We start from the raw sequence: 18,234 nt of genomic DNA on the forward strand, positions 1-18,234 counted from the left end.
GGGAGGAGGGACTGCCCACCCACCAGGTGCTGAGTAGAGAGCCCTGTCTTGCTGCTCTGGAAAGGCCGCTCCTCAGGGTCCTAGGCCCACAGGAGTGTGGACGTACAGGACATGCAGGGTGTCCAAGCCAGTGCATCCTGACTGGGCCCCTTTTGGACTGAGTCTGAAAGAGCAGCTGGAAGTACAGACTAAATAACATGGGTGAGCCGGGCACCGTGGCTCAGGAGGCGGAGGCCGCAGGGTTGCAAGTTCAAGGCCAGCCTCAGCGACTCAGTGAGGCCCTATCTTCAAGAGAAATATAAAAAGGGCTGGGGATTTGGCTCAGGGGTTAAGTGCCTCTGGGTTCAACCCCTGGTACCAAAAAAAAAAAAAAAAAAAAAAAAAAGGTCATGGATAGATATCTGTCTTGAAATTGGGGAGTGGGATTGATCAAATCACACTTTTGTGTGTACAAAGAGGCCGCAGTGAAGACCGCCCCCCTGAAGTGGGCTGATTCAAAAGGAAAACACCTGTGGGAAGCGCAGACGTGAGCCTGCATCCTATTCCTGTCTCAGAATAAGGACTGCTGAGGTCCTGGAAACCCTCAGCTCCCTTTGACCCTTTGCAGATCAAATCTCAAGTCGTTTAAATCCTTTGTTGAGAGCACTTGTGATACCTTCAGCCAAATAACGGTGCTGGGACACTGGTTTTGTTGGACCACTGGGCGTTTTGAAACACCCCATCCCAATGGTGCTGCCCTCGGAGATGTCAGGAATGAGCTATCAGTGGACACACCAAGAAGGCACACGCGTGCTGATTGCAAGCCAAGGTGACAAGTCTCCATCCAAACCCACGAGTTGAAGAGGTCCACAGTGCATTTCGGAGCGTTCTCAAAGGGTCTGCTTCCTCTGGAAAGGTTCACGCCCAGGCTGGGCTTGCCGGGGGACTCTGCCTTCGGGTCTGGGCAGGTGGGGGCACGGTCTGGAGCCCCCGCCAGCCTCTTGGTCGCTCAGCGGCCTGTCTGGAAGGCACTGGCATTCCATGTGAGGGGATCTCTCACTGAGGTCTTCCTGCTTGACCAAGGCCAAGGTTAGGGAAAAGCAGGTCGTCTGGATCAGACTCTCCTCCATGGCCTGTGTGGGGCCAGCCACCTGCCTGGTGCCTGGTGCCTGGTGCCAGGTTCTCTCCAACCATCCAGCCTCAGTCTGGGCTGTGCCCCTGAGTGAGCTCTGCCTTTCCCTTCACCTTCCTCAAAGGCTGGGCCCCTGCCCTGTGCTTGTCCCCACACCCTCAGGTTTCCCCCACTCGGCACATGCTGCTGACTGGAGGCCGCCCAGCTGTCCCCGTTGTCCCCTCCTCATGCATCTTTGCACAGCGGCCCATCTGTGACGCTGTCCTTACAGCCTGAGTGTCTTGTCTGCCCTCCAGAGGGTTGTGTCTTCCACCCATTCGGGATATTTGCTTCCCGAGATCTCTGCAAGTGAGCGGCGCCCTCTGCCCAGAGCCGTTTCCAGGTGGGGTGTCGGTTCCCTTCACCTAGTGCCCTGCCTCGTGCCTCTCACGGGCTGAGTGCTGTGCTCACTCTGGCAGGTAACGTCATCTCCCTGGTTCTGTGGCCAGGACCATCAGGCACAGAGAGGAGGTAGCCAGGGCTAGACACAGCTTGAGTGTGGGGCTGGAGGCCATGCAAAATGGCTGTCCCATTTCCTGTCACCCCTCAGGGTGACAAAAGAAAGAGCGGGTCTTTGCTCTTCTGGTCACTGTTCTCTCCGCTTTCATTTATTTACTTCTGGCACCAGGGATTAAACCCAGGGGTGATTGACCCCTGAGCCACATTCCCATTCTTTAATTTAGAGACAAGGCCTCACTGAGTTGCTTAGGGCCTCACTAAGCTGAGGCTGGCTTTGAACTCCTGATCCTCTCACCTCAGCCTCCTGAGCTGCTGGGGTCACAGGCACGCACCACCATGCCGTTCTATCTTTCTAAAGCTAAGCACACTGCTCATTCATCCGGAGTCTGCAGCACTTGTTGGACGGTACAGGTGGCCATCTCTTCAGGTTGGGGGAGATGAACCACGTTCGTTCTTGATGGCGCGTTGTCCGTTGTAGCTGTGGGAAACAGATGGCCGGGGTGTGAGGAGAAGGCTGAGAAGGGCCAAGGCGGGCACTCAGACGCGTGCTGGGCTTGGAGTGGACAGCCTCGCTGCCCACGCCCCATGCACTGCTGCCCCTTCCCTTCCTCCCCGTGCCCCATTCTGTGCTTTGTGTGTGTTTGGTGAATGGCCACATGCACAGCAGGGGATTCTTATCATTTTTGTCCTTCAGAGCGCATACAGTCATCACCATCTGTGACAGCTTGACCTTGAAGCACACGGACATTTTTGAACAGGGGTGCATGGTTCTAGAGGTCGTGATGAGTGACTGGGTGTCCTAGAAGACACTCCAGTGCTGGTTTGTGGGGAGACCCAGGACTCAGGACTGCGTCCTGCTCACGACGTGCTTTCTTGTTTTCAGACAGGGTCTTGCCAGGTTGCAGAGGCTATCCTGAAACGTGGATCCTCCTGCCTCAGCCTCCTCAGTTGCTGGGATCGTGGGCCTGGGTCACCATTCCCAATCAAACTATTGGATTCTTGAGAGCCTTTTCAGCACACTGCTTCTGATTTCATGACCATACATACCTGCAACTCATGAGAAGTTGGGTTTACGCCCAGCATGAGCAAGGACCTGCGTCCTGTCACCAGCACTGCAGGGACAATTCCAAGAGTGGGTTACTCTCCCGCGTTCATGGTACAGAGAAAAAAAGTCCATGTTGCAGACTACTGTTGATGGAGGGGGATGTGAGAGGTGGGGCCATGAGATCAAATGGGCCCAGGTGCTGACCCCACATGGTTTATTTCCAAGAAGCAACTGACCTGCAGCCCCAAATGGCTTTTGTGGGCAGAATATGCCACAGTCCTCAGCAAACTACCTGTTACCTGCAGGAGCAATGCAGGTCCAAAATAATGTCCATAAGGGAAACCAAGTTACTCCGACATGATAGACTGTGACCCTTTTCTTAGACCAGATCCTGATAAGGATACTCCCTAACCATAAAACCTGTAAGAATTCAATTAGAACAGTCAACGTGGGCCAAGTGACCTAGGGTGTCCTGGAGACTTGAGTCTGATGTCGTCCTGCTGTCAGTCAAAACCCAAGAGGTGGAGTTGGGTGGGACTTTGGAAATTTGCACAATAAGCCTGGAGGGCAGGAGGAGGCACATCGGTCCCTCTCTCTGAGAGGCCCCTTTCCCTTTTCCTGCAATAAACTCATGCCTGTTGAAAGCAAATGAGAGAGAATGCAAAAGGAACAGGGAATGGAGATAGACCTCACCAGATGGGCAGTGCTCTCTGAAGCAGCAGAGGGGCACATTTTCAAGGGGGAAAATGCCGACTGGTTGCGTTTTCCCAGGTTTAGAGGGGCTGAGTCCTGGAAGGAAGTGTGTGGTTACAGCTGGGAGGACCTTAGCCGTTGGATTGGTTGCGGATAACAAGGAAAATCACAAGAAGTTCGGAGCTTGTGACTCTCCTTCACCTTGGGGTTGTTATTCTCCATATGCTTCGCCTGTTACTCTGAGCAACATGCCTGAAATCTTTCAGGCTTCATTGCAAGGATTGGGGTTTGAAGGGGAGGGTCTTCATGCTGCCTCAGTTTCCTGGAAGGCCCAGCCCTGTAACACTATGACTGTGCAGAACGCACTTACTTCTAAACAGACACAATTTCTAACACAATATTGTTGGTTTACTGTCTGCGACCACTTGATGCTGCCTTGGTTCAGGGCTCACTCTTCCCATTTTTTCTTCATGTTTTTTGTGGAGGTGCTGGGGATTGAACCCACGGCCTCGTGCACACAAGATGAGTGCTCGCCATTGACCTGCCTCCCAGTCCTGCTCTTGTTTTTGCTCATGGTCTCACCCAGTACCATGCTTTGAAGCAGCAGTGTATGCTCCTAAGTTTCAACTTCTCACGTCCAGGCGGAAGCCCTCTCCCAGTCATCAAAGGCTGACCTGCCTGTGACTCACACTTTATGGTCCTGTAGACATTCCAGAGGTCCATACTGGAAGTTGGAGTCCTGAGCTTTCCTCTAAGCCATGGATGTTTCCAACCTCCAGACCTGAGGGAATGGTGGACCCCTCTCCAGGTGCTCTGGGCCAATACAGTAGGCCTCCCTCATTTGAGGGGATGCATTCCACAACCCTTACAGTTGACTGAAACCAGACTAGTCGTGACCCTTACAGATAGGATGCATTTTCTGTATGTGTCTGTGGTAAATCACCCCTTTACACTTCGAGGAAACACCTTATGTCTCTGAATTGCCAGCATTACTACTCCTGCTCATTTGGGCTATTAAGCAAAATAAAGCTTAGCCTTCCTCTTCCTCCTCCTCCTCCTCCCCTTCCTGCCCTAGCCTCTGGTTGTAGCTTTCAAATTCCTTTTTCGTTAAATACTCAAAGGCAGCCCAGTGAGCCAGCCACATGTGGTTTACCCACTGTGCGTCTTCAAGGATAAATCAGGGAGATCACTCTGCATCTCCTCACCTTTTGAGGCCAGCTCCCGGGGGACATGTAGAAAGGACCAGAGACCCTGGCAGCACCTGCTGCAGTGCCTGAAAACCACAGCTGCTTCGCGGCGAGCAGCGCCAGGCTGAGATGTATAGGCACTGTGTGTCACTGTGCCCTGGGGCCTGTCCGTTCTTGGTCATGCTAAGATCTGCAGATGCCTGGCCTGGTTCTGGGACAGGTGGTGAGAGAAGGATATGGAAAATGACAACCCCTACCCCAGAGAAAGGGGGACGTGTGACCGTTGGGGGCATCTGTGGGCTCCCGGCTCTGGACTTTCTCCTTTCCCACAGCAGTGGGTTTTGGACTTTCACATCTGGCTCCCTGATGCAGGCTTTGAGCTTGAGCAGCTGACCTGACCGCCCAACCCACACATCTGCAGACGAGTCCAGTCCCGCTTAGACACTGAAAGTCAGACCCCTCCTGTCCTCAGTCGCCACTTCCGCTCCCAAAAATGCCCTTCCTTTGCTTAATAGGGAAGGGAGCTGATCTGCTGAGGTCTCTAGTTTCAGTTTTTACTTTCATTATGGTGCCCAAACCCAGGGACAGGTGTAAGGGGTATTCCCCTCCCATCCTAACGGGCCTCTTCCCCAACAGTCACATTAAGTGGTAGAAGAGACCCAGGAAGTGACTGTTGATCATCTGGCACTCCTGTGGTTCTCTGACGTCGGGAGGCCCCAGCCATGGCCCACAGTGGCTGAGCTCCTAGACTGAGTGTTCCCCTTCCCTCCCACCCTTCCCGCCCTCCGCCGTCCACTTTGGGTAGCTGGTATGCAACCAGAAACTGACCCCAGCCTTGGGCTATGTTTTTGCCGCCTCATTGGGATGTGGATGGAGCAAGGCTCTGTACCGGGTCCTTTATTAGTGTTGGAGCCACCCTGCTCCTAACCCTCTCCCCTCCCCGATCTCCTTCCCTTGCACCCTAAGACCTCTGGGTGGTAGACCACTTTTTGCCATTTTGTCCCTTCACGCATCACAGGTCTTCTCATTCTTAAGGGAGGTAAGATCCTGTTTGGTCTCTCACAGGAGGCACCCTGCCTAGGACCTTGCCTTTGGCTCATCTGGACCCCAGGGGTCCCCTGCCCCAAGTGGTAGTAGCTGGCGACATCTGCTCATTCTCTGGTGGCATCTGCTGTCTGGTGGTGTTAATACATCAAAGGACCGTTACCCAGTCTAACCTCTCCAACATGGGGGCTCAGTCCAGAACTCCCCACTAGATTGTCTCATAAATAACCCAATAACCTCCCCCTCATTAGGCTTAGTACTCAGATCTGGCCCCAATATAAATTAGACAACCTAGTCAATAGTCCAAATTCAGTATTTGGGACCTTCAACCCCCACGTTCTCCAGGATTCAGACAATTTCCTCCAATGGACTGGCAACGGTCTGAGGTTCCCTCCCTGCCAGCTTCCTTTCACCTTCACTGAAAAGCCCTCACCATGCCAACACTGCTCCACTCTACTTGCTGATGTTTCTTTTTCTGTGGGAGAAATTGGGTGCATGGGACAGAGACTTGAGACGACTGAAGGCAGCTGGCCAGGGCCCCTCCCTGGTGCTGCATGAAGGTCTCGAGTCACCCCGACAGCCCTCAGGGTACCAGATGTTGGCCACTATCTGCCTCTGTTTCTGACAGCTTCTCCCTGAGTGTGTTCATCCTGTCTTCCTCTTACACAGAGACCCATCATGAGAGATTCTCAGGATGGACCCCACCCCCCCAGCTTTAAAATCAGACTCCCCTTATCTGGAAAGAAAAACACCACCATGTATGAAATTTTATGGGCAAAACTAGCTGGAAAATGTCCTCCCTTAAACTGAAATAGTTAATCGCAGTTGACAATTCTTTGCATCCAAACCTAACCTGTTTACCAACTGGGAAAACTGGTTTGAGACCAAAAGAAAAAAAAAAGTGCCAGTTTTCAATTGGCTTGTGGGGACCTAAATGGCTGACTGTCTTATCTCCTCTTGGTAAACCACAAGGCTGCTCTTCCTAAATACCACAGCACAGGGAGAAAAGATGGAATATCTCATCTATACAAGATTCCCCACCCTGAGGATCTTTACCTAAGGACTGCAGAGTTCTCTCCTTCGAGTATCTGAACCAAGGAGCACTCGATCCGATGGACATTCTGCATGCTCCTCTCCTAGAACAACCACCTCACTTACACCCAGCGCTGTCCAGTGGCTGGCCACACAGGATTCTGCATTTAGGTCGTAATAGGAAAGTCTGTCTGATGAGCGCTACTGTAATTTCTAACAGTTTAGATCTCACAGAGGCCTTATTAAATACCTGTGGCATTGCCTCCTACCTGTGGTGGTCTACCTACAAGGGCTCTGTCTCCTGTTCCTTTTGTGCGTATGTGCACACTTGTGTCTTGTATGATTTGTCTACATATGTGCTTGTGTCCATATACCACACACAGGGTATCAAAATTGGCATATGGATAAGAGGGCACTCATAAATAAAAATTTAAAAGTGTTTAAGACTGCTTTGTTTCCAAATCTTCATTATTATTTATGACAAGCATCTTGGTAGCATTGGTATATGCATATTCATGACTTTTTTTCCTTAGGATAGAACATTCCTTAAGGTAGATTTCCTATCTCAAAGAATTCATACTTTTTCCCTTTTCAAATGTACTTATTTAAAATGTTCTCCTTGAGCAAATTTTGGAAAATTCTGACAAATACAGGGAAAAGGGTAAAACATTTTTGTTTATCTGTGATCTGAATACAACCACTATTGATATTTTAGTATATTTCTTTCCTGCATTTTGTATTCTATGCAATCTATTTATGTATTTTAAATATGTTCAGAGCCCAAGCTATATTGGGTCTTCACTAAAGCAAGGTTACTAAGAGTTAAAGTTCTAACAGGTATATGCAAAGAGTCCAAATAGTTTCAGCTGTGTTTCAATTAAAGTATTATAAATAATATAGCGTATTTTACCTTATTAAGAGGAGTAATTGGGAAAATCCTGAAATTTCATAAGGAAGGTTTTTGCCTAAGGTCAAATGTTAATGTACTAATATAAACCAAAGTTTAATCTTCTATAATTGAAATAAAAAGGATTTCTTAAAACATTAATCTATCAAGATAATCTCTGGTGACTGTTAAGTTTTATTCTTTAGAGCAACTAGTCTTAAAGAAATTAGGGTTCCTACAACTCTGGTTAAACAAAAACTGTTATTTTAAAGTGTTACACTACACTATAGATCCTGAATTTTCCTAAATGTGTTCATATCTTCCAAATATACAAGGTTTAAATAACATTTTACCAAGGTGGTACTCATCAAACTAAAATTTAAAGTAACAGTTTAAAATTATAAAAATTATGTTTTTTAGTTCATGGCTATTATACAAACTAAATGTTTGGCTCACATTAATTTCACTTGGTATTTTCATTGTAAACTTTAACTGTTACCTGTTAGCGCCTTTCAATGTAAGAACCTAAGTTAATTAGAGGAAATAGGCCATTGCCTACAGGATAGACAGAATGTAAGGCTGACTTCCAGTCCTCATGCAGACCCAAATCAAATAAAAGGGGCAAACGACCGTAGAGTCGCACACATTAAAGGTGAAACCCAGTCCTCTTACTTTAAGACTGGCGAAACTGGCTTGCTGGATGTTTGAGACTTAAGACTTGAAGACTAAGAATAAAAGGGTAAGAAAAAACGGCCAACATTTGACTCTTGTGCTCTGAATCGACTTGAACCCAAGGAACAAGGGAACTTCTCCAAGGGCTTTGCACTCTGGGCCACATGATCTCTCGATCAGGGGGATAAATGAGACCCTGGAGAACGGAAAGCTGACCAGTGCACATGCTGCAGAGAGGAGGGTCATTGGAGAAGGAGACATATCTGCTGTGTCCAAGGGAAACCACACTAAGAGGCAGCTCTCTGGTTCCCAAGAGTGACCCCCTGAGAGAACTCAGCTGACTCTTAATGAAAGAGAGGAACAAGGTCGATTTGACCAGCCTGGTCCTAAACACCTGGCAAAACCAGTTATGACCAAAGTACAGCCATTCCTGGGCATTTGAAAGAAGAGACAACAGTTCTTAATGTGACTTAAGACACACACTTGTCATCTCCGCAGCTTTGCTGTCCCTCAGATTCTGAGGCACTTTCCCTTTGCAAGGCTCACATTTATGCTTGCCTACCAAAAGTCGGACTGGCCTCTGTGCCGTGGTCTTCCTTACTCCTCAGACTGACATTTTACCCCTACCCAAAGCCTGCCCATTCCAGTACCACAGCACACCAGGCATAGGAGAGCTCTCCAAGTTATTTCCTTACACTTGGGGCCAGAGATATCCACTGGGATTGACACGGGAGCAGCAGGGTTGAGAACCTCAATTCATTACTACAAAAAGTTATCAGAGCAGGTTATTGAAAACATTCAACAGATTTCTGACTCAGTCCTGACTTTATAAAATTGGACTCCCTGGTGTCTGTCATCCTGCAGAACCAGTCGGGGAAGAATGCTGTTTTTATGTGAGCCAATGGGGAATGGCAAGAGGCAGGGTTGACCAGCTCTAGGACCACCTGCAACAGCAGAGAAGAGAACTTGCTGATCACTGATGGTCCTCAAGTCGCCTCTTTCGCATGGATGGGCATCCCAGCTCCTATAACTATGGGTCCAGAGATGCATGTCATTGTGTCAAACCTCATCACGGAAGAGGGGAGGGTGGGAAAAGTGAAACGGCTGCCTCTGGATTCAGCGGGGATCCCTGACCATTTTTGTGATGCTTCTTTGGATGGGCCACAGTGAATGCAAAAACCCACTTTTGATAATGAAGAGGTTTGGGGAAGTTTGGCTGAACATATTTCTCCCTTTAACCTTTAAAAATACTTTTATACATATGTAGCTGGGTTACTAGGTGCAGGGAGCCATCCTGACTCATATGAGAACTGGGGGAGGTTTGAACCATTAACCAGGAATACCTGGCCTCAGGAACTCGGTCAGATATCCATTGCTCAAGAATGCCCTGAGTCACGTGGTATCCTGCGTTAGCTCTCCACTCAGGTCAAATACGAGCACTGGAGATGGAGTGACCTGCTAGCGCCTGCCCTGCATCCTGTTTCTCTGAATATCCTGGATGTGGTGATATAACACCATAAGACCAGGCTATTATTATTGCTATGTCAAATGCCCGTTAGATAATTCTTAATCATTTCCCAACCCCATTGGGAAGTGTGACATTTGGCTGCAGTTACACAGACATACAGTCATCATGGCCTTTAAGCCTTTGTTTAAATTTGAGGGCAGGAAGTTCATTACTGGTATTTGTAACAGTAGCTGTTAAAGCATTCAATTTAGTCTCAATTTTTTTGTCAATACTTATCTAAATGTACAGGGCTTTGAAAGTATTTTGAGCCAAATTACTAAGAAAATGAGCTTCGTTAGATTGCATTTCTTACAAGTTACATGATATTAACATCTTTTTCCTTCCTCTTCCATTTTCAGTAATTATGGCATAAGAGGGCTAAACAGAGGCTCACAGGCCATGGCGGGAACCCTCCCTGTAGTTCCTGCCTATAAGGTGAAGTAGGGTACCATCCGTGAAACAGAAAATCTGAGGTAACAGTTGAACGTCAGAGATCTTTCTGAATATCATCGTCCCTGAAAGTTAGGAAATGAAACTTGCAGGGGTCATAGCATCTTGACAGAGTGGACTATGCCCCTAGATATAGTAAATATGGGAACAGATAGGAGCCTGAAAGAATGCATTAAAATATAGGGGGTCCAAATCATCATCCAGTAAGAAATACCTGCTAGAAGCCCATTTGTGAATTGCTGTCTTCTCCGATGCAACCTCAGTCAGTGCACTGGGCTCTGGTCTGGTCTTCATTACATGGTTACCCGTGGTGCAAAGCAAAACCCAAACAATAGGGAGTAGCCTGAATCACACAGAGTTTCAGAAACTCAGAATGACTGTATAACTAATCTCACATTTGTATTCTGAGAATAGTTCTAGACAACTATTTTCCTAGCTTCTTAGATCTTTTACTATATTAAAGATTCAGATTAAACATTTAATCTTTGCAGATGGTTGTCTGCAAACTATTTTCAAGAAGTAAAAGGAGACGCGTCTAGTGGCAGTGCTGCCATGCTGCCTCCCCGGCAGTGGGCATTCTGGGGGAGGTGACCCTCTGATGTAACGTCTTTTGTCAATTTTGAAGATTGATCCAAACATATCCACCATTTTAGAGATTTTATGTTGCATTGGCAAGGCATTTGCACATTCCCCATTTAGGAAAGGTGCCAAATTCTATTGCAGAACAATGAAGACATAAGATATCAGTGGATATTCCCTGGAAATGACTGCCTTGTCATGAGAAAGTCCCATTCTAATAACTGAACTTATAACCCTAAGTTCCAAGGGCCAGTGTGGTTGGCTGGCCTAGGTCCCCCCTGGGCTGTCTTTCCCTCAAAGTTACCTTTAAATAGCCAGCATATTTATCATGGGACAGCATCTAGGTAGTTTCCCACTGGAGCCAGTATAATTAAATCCTGTAGCATGGATAAGTGTAATGCATTTATCTGTAAAATCTCACATCATGTGAGTACCGTTAGTAAATACTGGGATGGATTCTGCAGTCCACATTGCTGGGTGCAGTAAAGGTGGGTCTGGGAAATGGGTCCAATGAGTCTCTCCATGGACTCTGCTTGCCTGACAGCTCAGCAAGGCCAGTGTGGCTGTAAACACAGTGGTTGGAGTCTTACTACCTCCCTGTTGTTGAATTATCTGTTCAGCCTGAAGAGTCAGGTCCTTTAGTTGTCTCCACGATGAAAGGTTGTTTTTCCCAGAAATACACAAGTCTAGCCTCTGCCCTATGGTATCATTGAACCTGGTTTCTGCTATCGCTCCATGTGTCACTCAGCAACACTGAAACTTTAATATCACAATTTAAGGAAGCTTTAAAAAAACATAATTTCATGAGATTTAGTGGGTTTATGTAGGGTTCTGTTTCTGTCTTTGTTCCCTGTTCAGGCGCCTGTACTAGATCACATCCCATGTGGGTGAGGGAAAGGGTTCCCATAGAGAGATGGGCTGGCTGCAGAGTAAAAGCTAAGAGATACATATATCATAAATAAAGACAAATGGCAAGAATGCTTTTGAAGCAGGGTGTGACCGATTGAGCTGTCCTGCAGGGTCTGGCTCTGACCAAAGAAGCAGCTTGCGCTTGCTTTATTTGTATCAGGACAGATCAAAGGGGAGCAGTAGGAGCTTCTTTGTGAAAAGCAGGATGGGGGTGGAGGTAAGCAGGCCATTTGGCTAGCAGGTCACTTCATGTCCAGTGCCTGTATTTGAACCCAAGTGGTGAGCTAACACAGGATACCACAGACTCATGTTCCAGAACGGCGGCTATCCCATGTGAGTTCCTGAGGCCAGGCATCCCTGGTCGATGGCTCCAGCTCTGCTGGGCTCTCCGAGGAGTCATGGATGACTCCCTGCAATCAGGTCCAACTGTACTGGTGATTTTATTTCTGCTCTTGTTCTGCATAGTCTGTCAAGCAGGAGGGAGGCCATTAAACTGTCAGGGAAACACGGTTCCAAAGTCAATCATGCTCGCTATGCTTCAAAGGGCCCGAACGCCTGAGATCACGGAGAGCGCCCCTGACTCTGAGCACAGTGTGACAACCTTGATGAAGGAGGAAGACAGGGTCCCCGCTGTGTCACTGCTGCGTGCTTCAAGTGTGTGCTTCCTGGCATTGCAGAAGAATGTGTCCTGTTCAGCTCTGGGAAAACTGTTCCAGCACTAGCAAACGAGCCACTCTCCATCTTTCTCACAACGACCTTTCCTCTCCATGTTCTTGATTTTGTACAGAAACAGCTGCTTGGCAGGTGACCTGCTCAGCTCCCCCTGCCCCCTGGGAGCCTGTCAGAGCCCTTACCCCCGTGCTCACAGTCTGACTCTGACACCACACAAAGGGGACCTGGCCTCCGAGGACCTCGAGGACCTTCCGCGTGCACCCTCTCCAGCCTCAGCGGCCGGGGTCTCCATGTTCTCTCCCAGGACTCTGGAGAGGGGGCCCCTTCTTCACCCACTCTCAGCAGGAAGCAGCCAGATGTGGTCTCAATGCCCCGACTCGTCGTCCCTCTCAGATATGGGAAAACCAAGGGTAGGAAAGTAACACCCCCAAGGAAAGGGAATGACGACCCCACCCCAGAGAAAGGGGGACGCGTGACCGCTGAGGGCGTCCGTGGGCTCCCGGCTCTGGACTTTCTCCTTTCCCGCAGCAGTGGGTTCCGGACTTTCACATCTGGCTCCCTGAGGCAGGCTTTGAGCTTGAGCAGCTGACCCCCTGACCGCCCAACCCACACGTCTGCAGACGAGTCCAGTCCCACTTAGACACTGAAGGTCAGACCCCTCCTGTCCTCAGTCGCCACTTCTGCTCCTGAAAACGCCCTTCCTCTGCTTAATGGGGAAGCCAGCTGATCCGCTGAGGTCTCTAGTTTCAGTTACTTTTCTTTCAGCGCTAGACTGGCTCAGGGTCAGGGGATCCTGAGAAGCCCGGGTGGAGGAGGGAGAGACCAGGGAAGGAAAGGGCAAGGGGAGCGTGGGTGGGAATGGCACAAGACCGTCCAGGGCTGGAGGGGTGGTCCGGGTGGCCACTGGCCTCGCATGTGCAGGACCCGGGGCTCGGTATCCATCACTGAAGAAAAAAAGGCAGGACACTTGGCACATTCCCCAGAGGCACGGAGAAGGTGCAGTTGTTACCCAGTCTCAGGACCATCCGGCTGTGCCCATGTCCTCCTCCGCGGAGTCCAGGAAGCAGATGCCTCTGGGGACTTGGAAGGCTGGAGGGCCGTGGGCTGGCTCTGCGGCTGGGCGGCCGGGCTCCTGTTGTGACCTGTCTGCTGGGAAGGCACGTGCACTCTGGGGTTTGCTGTACGCCACAGCAAAGGGACCAAAGGCCGTGGACCTCCAAGGACCTTCTGTGAGGACATCAGAGCACCCGGGACGTCCACTGTCACGTGGGAGGCGAGTGCTGCGGGCTTGGACCTGGCTTGGACGAGAATCTCCTCTCTTCCTCTGCCCCTCATGCCCTGGCTCCTCGCGGGGTCTTGGGGTCTCCTGTCGGGGTCTCTCTGGTAAGTGGAGAGCTCTTGCACTGTGTCCTGGCAATCTGTCCCCTCCCTGCCTCCAGCCTCAGCCGGTCACGTCCCTCCCATCCACACTGATCTCCCTCCGTCCTGCCAAGGCTGGGCTGGCCTAAGAGGACTGACCCAGATGGGTCAGAGAAGCAGCTGTGGGGACGCCTGGGGGCCAGGATGGCCGCGTGGGGACGGCAGAGGAAGGGAGAGGTGAAGACAGAAGGGCGGCCGCATCCTGCCAGAGAGAAGACAGACAGCGCCACCTGCGAGCGGGCCCTCGACTTAAACCACGGTGTGACGCGGGTTTCTCAGGCCACTGCCCGTCCCCGAGGAGGAGGTCCCCCCTCAGCAGGCATGGCGGCTCGGCCCGCACTCCAGGAGGTCCAGGTCCTGTGGCAGGGCCGCAGGAGAGAGCGGAAGTTTCCATCTTGCCCCTGAGGGAGGAGGCGGGGAAGCAGGTGCGGAGCGAGGATGACCAAGTCAGGACACAGCAACGTAGCTCACCATGCACGCGTCAGCCCCGCCAGGCCTCTCCCGCCTCCTGCAGCCCGCCCGGCGTGGACCGGGGAGCCGCCTCAGTGACCACAGCATCCACAGCTGTCATTCTAACGGCCAAATGTCCCCACTTACTGACTCAGAAGCCATTCTTCAAAGGAACACTTGCCCCTGTCCTTAGTGTGGATTTTCATAGCCAGGGGAATCGACCGTTTTAAAATAGACGCACTGGGGCTGGGAATGCCGCTCAGTGACAGAATGGCTGCACGAGGCCCTGGGTCTGGCCCAGCCTGCATCCTCTGGACTTGCACAGCAGAGGGCTGCACTAAGAGCACAGCCAGAGCAGCCGCAATTCCTTCCAGCCGGTCGTGATGGGAAGCTGAGCTCCCGCTTCCGTTTCCGGTCGTTCTCCCTTGAAACTTATCCTCAGCAATTTTCCCTCTCCCACCATCCTGCACACACACAGTCATGTACTGCTGAGACGGGAGCGCGTTCTGAGAGGGGAATTTGTGGGTAAGGGGTTTTGTTATGTGAGCACATCATGGAGCGTAGCTGTGATGTCCCCGGGCAGCGTGACCTCCCGGGTCTCCGTTGCACACACTGTTCATTGTTGGCCAAGCAGTCGTATATACGTGGCTGCACAGATCCACAGGCACAGCACGTGGACATGAGTCATATGTAAGATTATGTGAAAACGAGTCCCCTCGGTCCTGCTTGTGTTTAATATGTCCATCAGGCCCAGCGGTGTTAGTCACAGCTAGTGTGCACATGCAACTGCTGCATACGATACATACAGGTTATGCAAAGTGTGCCGTTATGATGACAAATACATTACATGTATGATCTCAGAGACGTTTTCTTTTTGCTCAAGCATGTAGTACTCTATCATCTCCAAGGCCTGCTTCTGTACACTTTTTGTTCATGTGTATATTTGTGTGTGCATGTGTTAGTCTTAGGTGTGCATTTGTGTGGTTGTTTAAGAAACTCTGAACTGAAGCTGAGCGTGGTGGTACACATGATACCGGCTACTCAGGAGGCTGAGGCAAGTTCAAGGCCAGCCTCAGCAATCTAGCAATGGCCTCCCTCAGAATAAAAAATAAAGCTGGTGTGGTGGTTCACATGTGTGATTCCAGCAGCTGGGGAGGCTTAGGCAGGAGGATCACAAGATCGAGGCCAGCCTCGGAAATTTAGTGAGGCCTTAAGCAACTTAGTGAGACTCTATCTCAAAATAAAAAAAAAAAAAAATTTGAAAATAAAACTAAAAAGTTTGGGGTATGGCTCAGTGGCTGAGTGCTTTCCAAGCATGCATGAGCCTCTGGGTTCCATCCTCAGCACCACAAAGTAAAACAAGAAACCTGGACAACAAAACTCTGAACTGGACACTCCCGAGGAACCAGCTCCACGTCATGATGAAGCCGTCTCTCGAGGTCCAGTTTCTAAAGTGGGTTTGTTGAGTCCACTGTGGTGCACATCTCGTGCTGAGGCACCTGGCAACCTGCTCTCCAGGAACTCTGGGCCAGGGGACACTCAGCCAGCTTCCTTTTGCTGACGCAGTTCTCCTCAGGCACCTCAGTTCTGCTCTGACCTTCTCGTGGATCTGGAACACACTCCCTCTTTCCCCCCAAAGTATAAAAAGAAAAACTCAGGACGGTGTGCTTTTGGTTATTTACCCCCTAAGATAGGTCACACCTACTATGTGCCAGGGTCACGTCAGCCGGGAGGCAGGCACGGCCCCACACCCTCTCAGGGGTCTGCACGCTGTGGGGACAGCTTCATCTCACCCGAACCCTGTGCTCGGGGCTCCCGCCCAGCTGCTGCTGTTTCCCCAGAGCCCCCGTGAGTCGCTCCTGGCTTCCAGAGCCTGTCTAAGACCCTAGTCTAGACAGGGCTTCTCTTCTCCCTCCAAGGCAGACATCCCGCCGCCTGCCCATGGAGCCCCGAGCTGGGTAACTTCCGAAGGCCTGGGCGCTCTGTTGCCCAGCTGCCCGCTGGGCCTGGAAACGCAGCGCTCTGCCACCGAGCCTCCCCGCGGCCCGTGGGTTGCTTTGGATGGTGCTTCTTACCAGTTCTGCAAGGCTCTGCCGGTCCACACTGTCCTCTTCGACTGTCGGTCATCCTTGCAGGCTGTCTACCCCATCCCAGCTCACTTATCCCAGCAGAAGTCTGTTTAATCCTGTCGTTCTCCCCAGGGAATCGTGCAATGTGGGCTTGCTACCTAACACTCAGCCCTATTCCTGGGAAGAAGAGAAGTCAGGAAGAAGAGCACAGACAATTTCTCCGTCTCTGCTTTTGTTAAAAAGACTGTAGGCTGGGGCGTGGCTCAGTGGCAGAGCGCCTGCCAGCATGTGCCAGGCCCTGGGTTTGATCCGCAGCACTGGGACAAACAAGATGTGAAGAGAAGAACTTTATTCAGGACCACTGACAGGTTCAGGGGCCACAGCATGGGCAGGCGGATTTAGAGTCACCCACGGGGTGGGGGCAGGCAGTGGATGGAAAATAGGAGGCAGCATTAGGGACCAGGGGGTTCTCACTAAATTGAGCTGGCGGGTTCTTGCTGAAGGCGGGGGTGACCCCATGTCGCCTGGGGGTGGAGGATGGGACAGGGAGGGTGAGCGTGGGGCTCTGGCTAGACTGACCTGCTAAAACCGGGTTTTCCAGGAAGTACAGACAGGCCTCGGGGGAGGTTCAGGGGCCTGACGAGTTTGGTCAGAGAATCTTTTTCACCTCCCCACCCCAGTTCAGATGCCAGTCGCCGGTCCCGGGTTCTGACCTGGATCTGACCATCTGCCTCTGAACTGGGGGCTTCCGTGACCCCTCCTGGTGTTAACTTGCTGGATTGGCTCACAGAACTCGGGGACACGTTGTCACACAGACCCGCTTCTTACAAGGCTGTTTTAAGGGTACGGTGGACAGCCAGGGGGACAGGTGCCGGGAGGGGCTCCTGGAGCTCCTGCGCCCAGGGAGTTGGGGTGCTGCACCCCCTGGATGCAGGTGAGATTTTCACCAGCAAGGAGACCGGTTTTTTGGAGCTTCCTCAGGTGGGCCTGGTTAACCACCTTAGTGGTCATTAGTGACCAATTGAGTCCAGCCCTTCCTGGAGGCCAGATGGGTGGGACTGAAATTTCCCAATTTCTACCACTGGTTCCCTGGCCATAAGCCCCGCCCCCCACCGTGGCACGCATACCTCGGGATTTTCCAAAATACCACCCATTAACACAAACTCAGGTGTGCCTGCAGGAGCGTGTTAACGAAGAGCAACGGGCACCGTCCACTTTGTGTGTGTGGGTGTGTGGCCAGGGATCAGACCCAGGGCCTCCTGCACACTAGACAAGCACTCTACTGCTGAACCTCACCCAGGCCTTTTTATCTTTGTGACAGAGTCTTGCTAAGTTGCCCAGGTTGGCCTTGAACCTGTGACTCTCCTGGCTCACCATGGCTGGCTTCTCTCACCTTTGTCCATCCTCTGGAGCTATTTCAGGAAGGGGGAGGACAAAAGACCAAATACTTAACAAAAGATGCACCTATTAGAAAATCCTAAAGGGGCTTTTGCAGCTCGGAGCCAGGGGCCCTGCACAGGACTCAAAGGGTATGTTTCCCATTGTATCATGACCGTCCACCTGACCCAGGTGATCCAGAAAGGGCTTGCCCCTTAGAGTCACCTGTGGTCTTGTAGGGGTCCTGATTCCCAATCCCCAGATCAATTAAGTCACAACGGCTGAGGACAGGCCAGGTGCCTCCCGTGAGTCCCCATCAGAGGCTGAGGACCACCCACTCTATCCCCAGCCCATTCCGCCCTGGCAGCAAGGCCTGCCCCACCCCACCCCACCCCACCCCACCCCAGGGCCAATCGCAGAGCCAGGCCAGTGGGAGGGCCTCATATAGCCCCATCCTCTGCACCGGGCACAGGAGCTGGTCCTGGCCCCAGGCAGCCGGGTGCGTTGCTTAGGCTGACCTCTCTGCTGGTGGGATTCTGCTCTGGAACTTTCTGAGCCTGGATCGTTGCTGTGAGCCTCGGAGGACTGGCAGGGGCCTGGGGCCGGGCTCTCCCTGGTAAGTACAGATTTGGAG

The sequence above is a fragment of the Sciurus vulgaris genome (genome assembly GCF_902686455.1).
Source record: "Sciurus vulgaris genome assembly, chromosome: 17".
In the NCBI taxonomy this organism is placed as follows: Eukaryota; Metazoa; Chordata; class Mammalia; order Rodentia; family Sciuridae; genus Sciurus; species Sciurus vulgaris.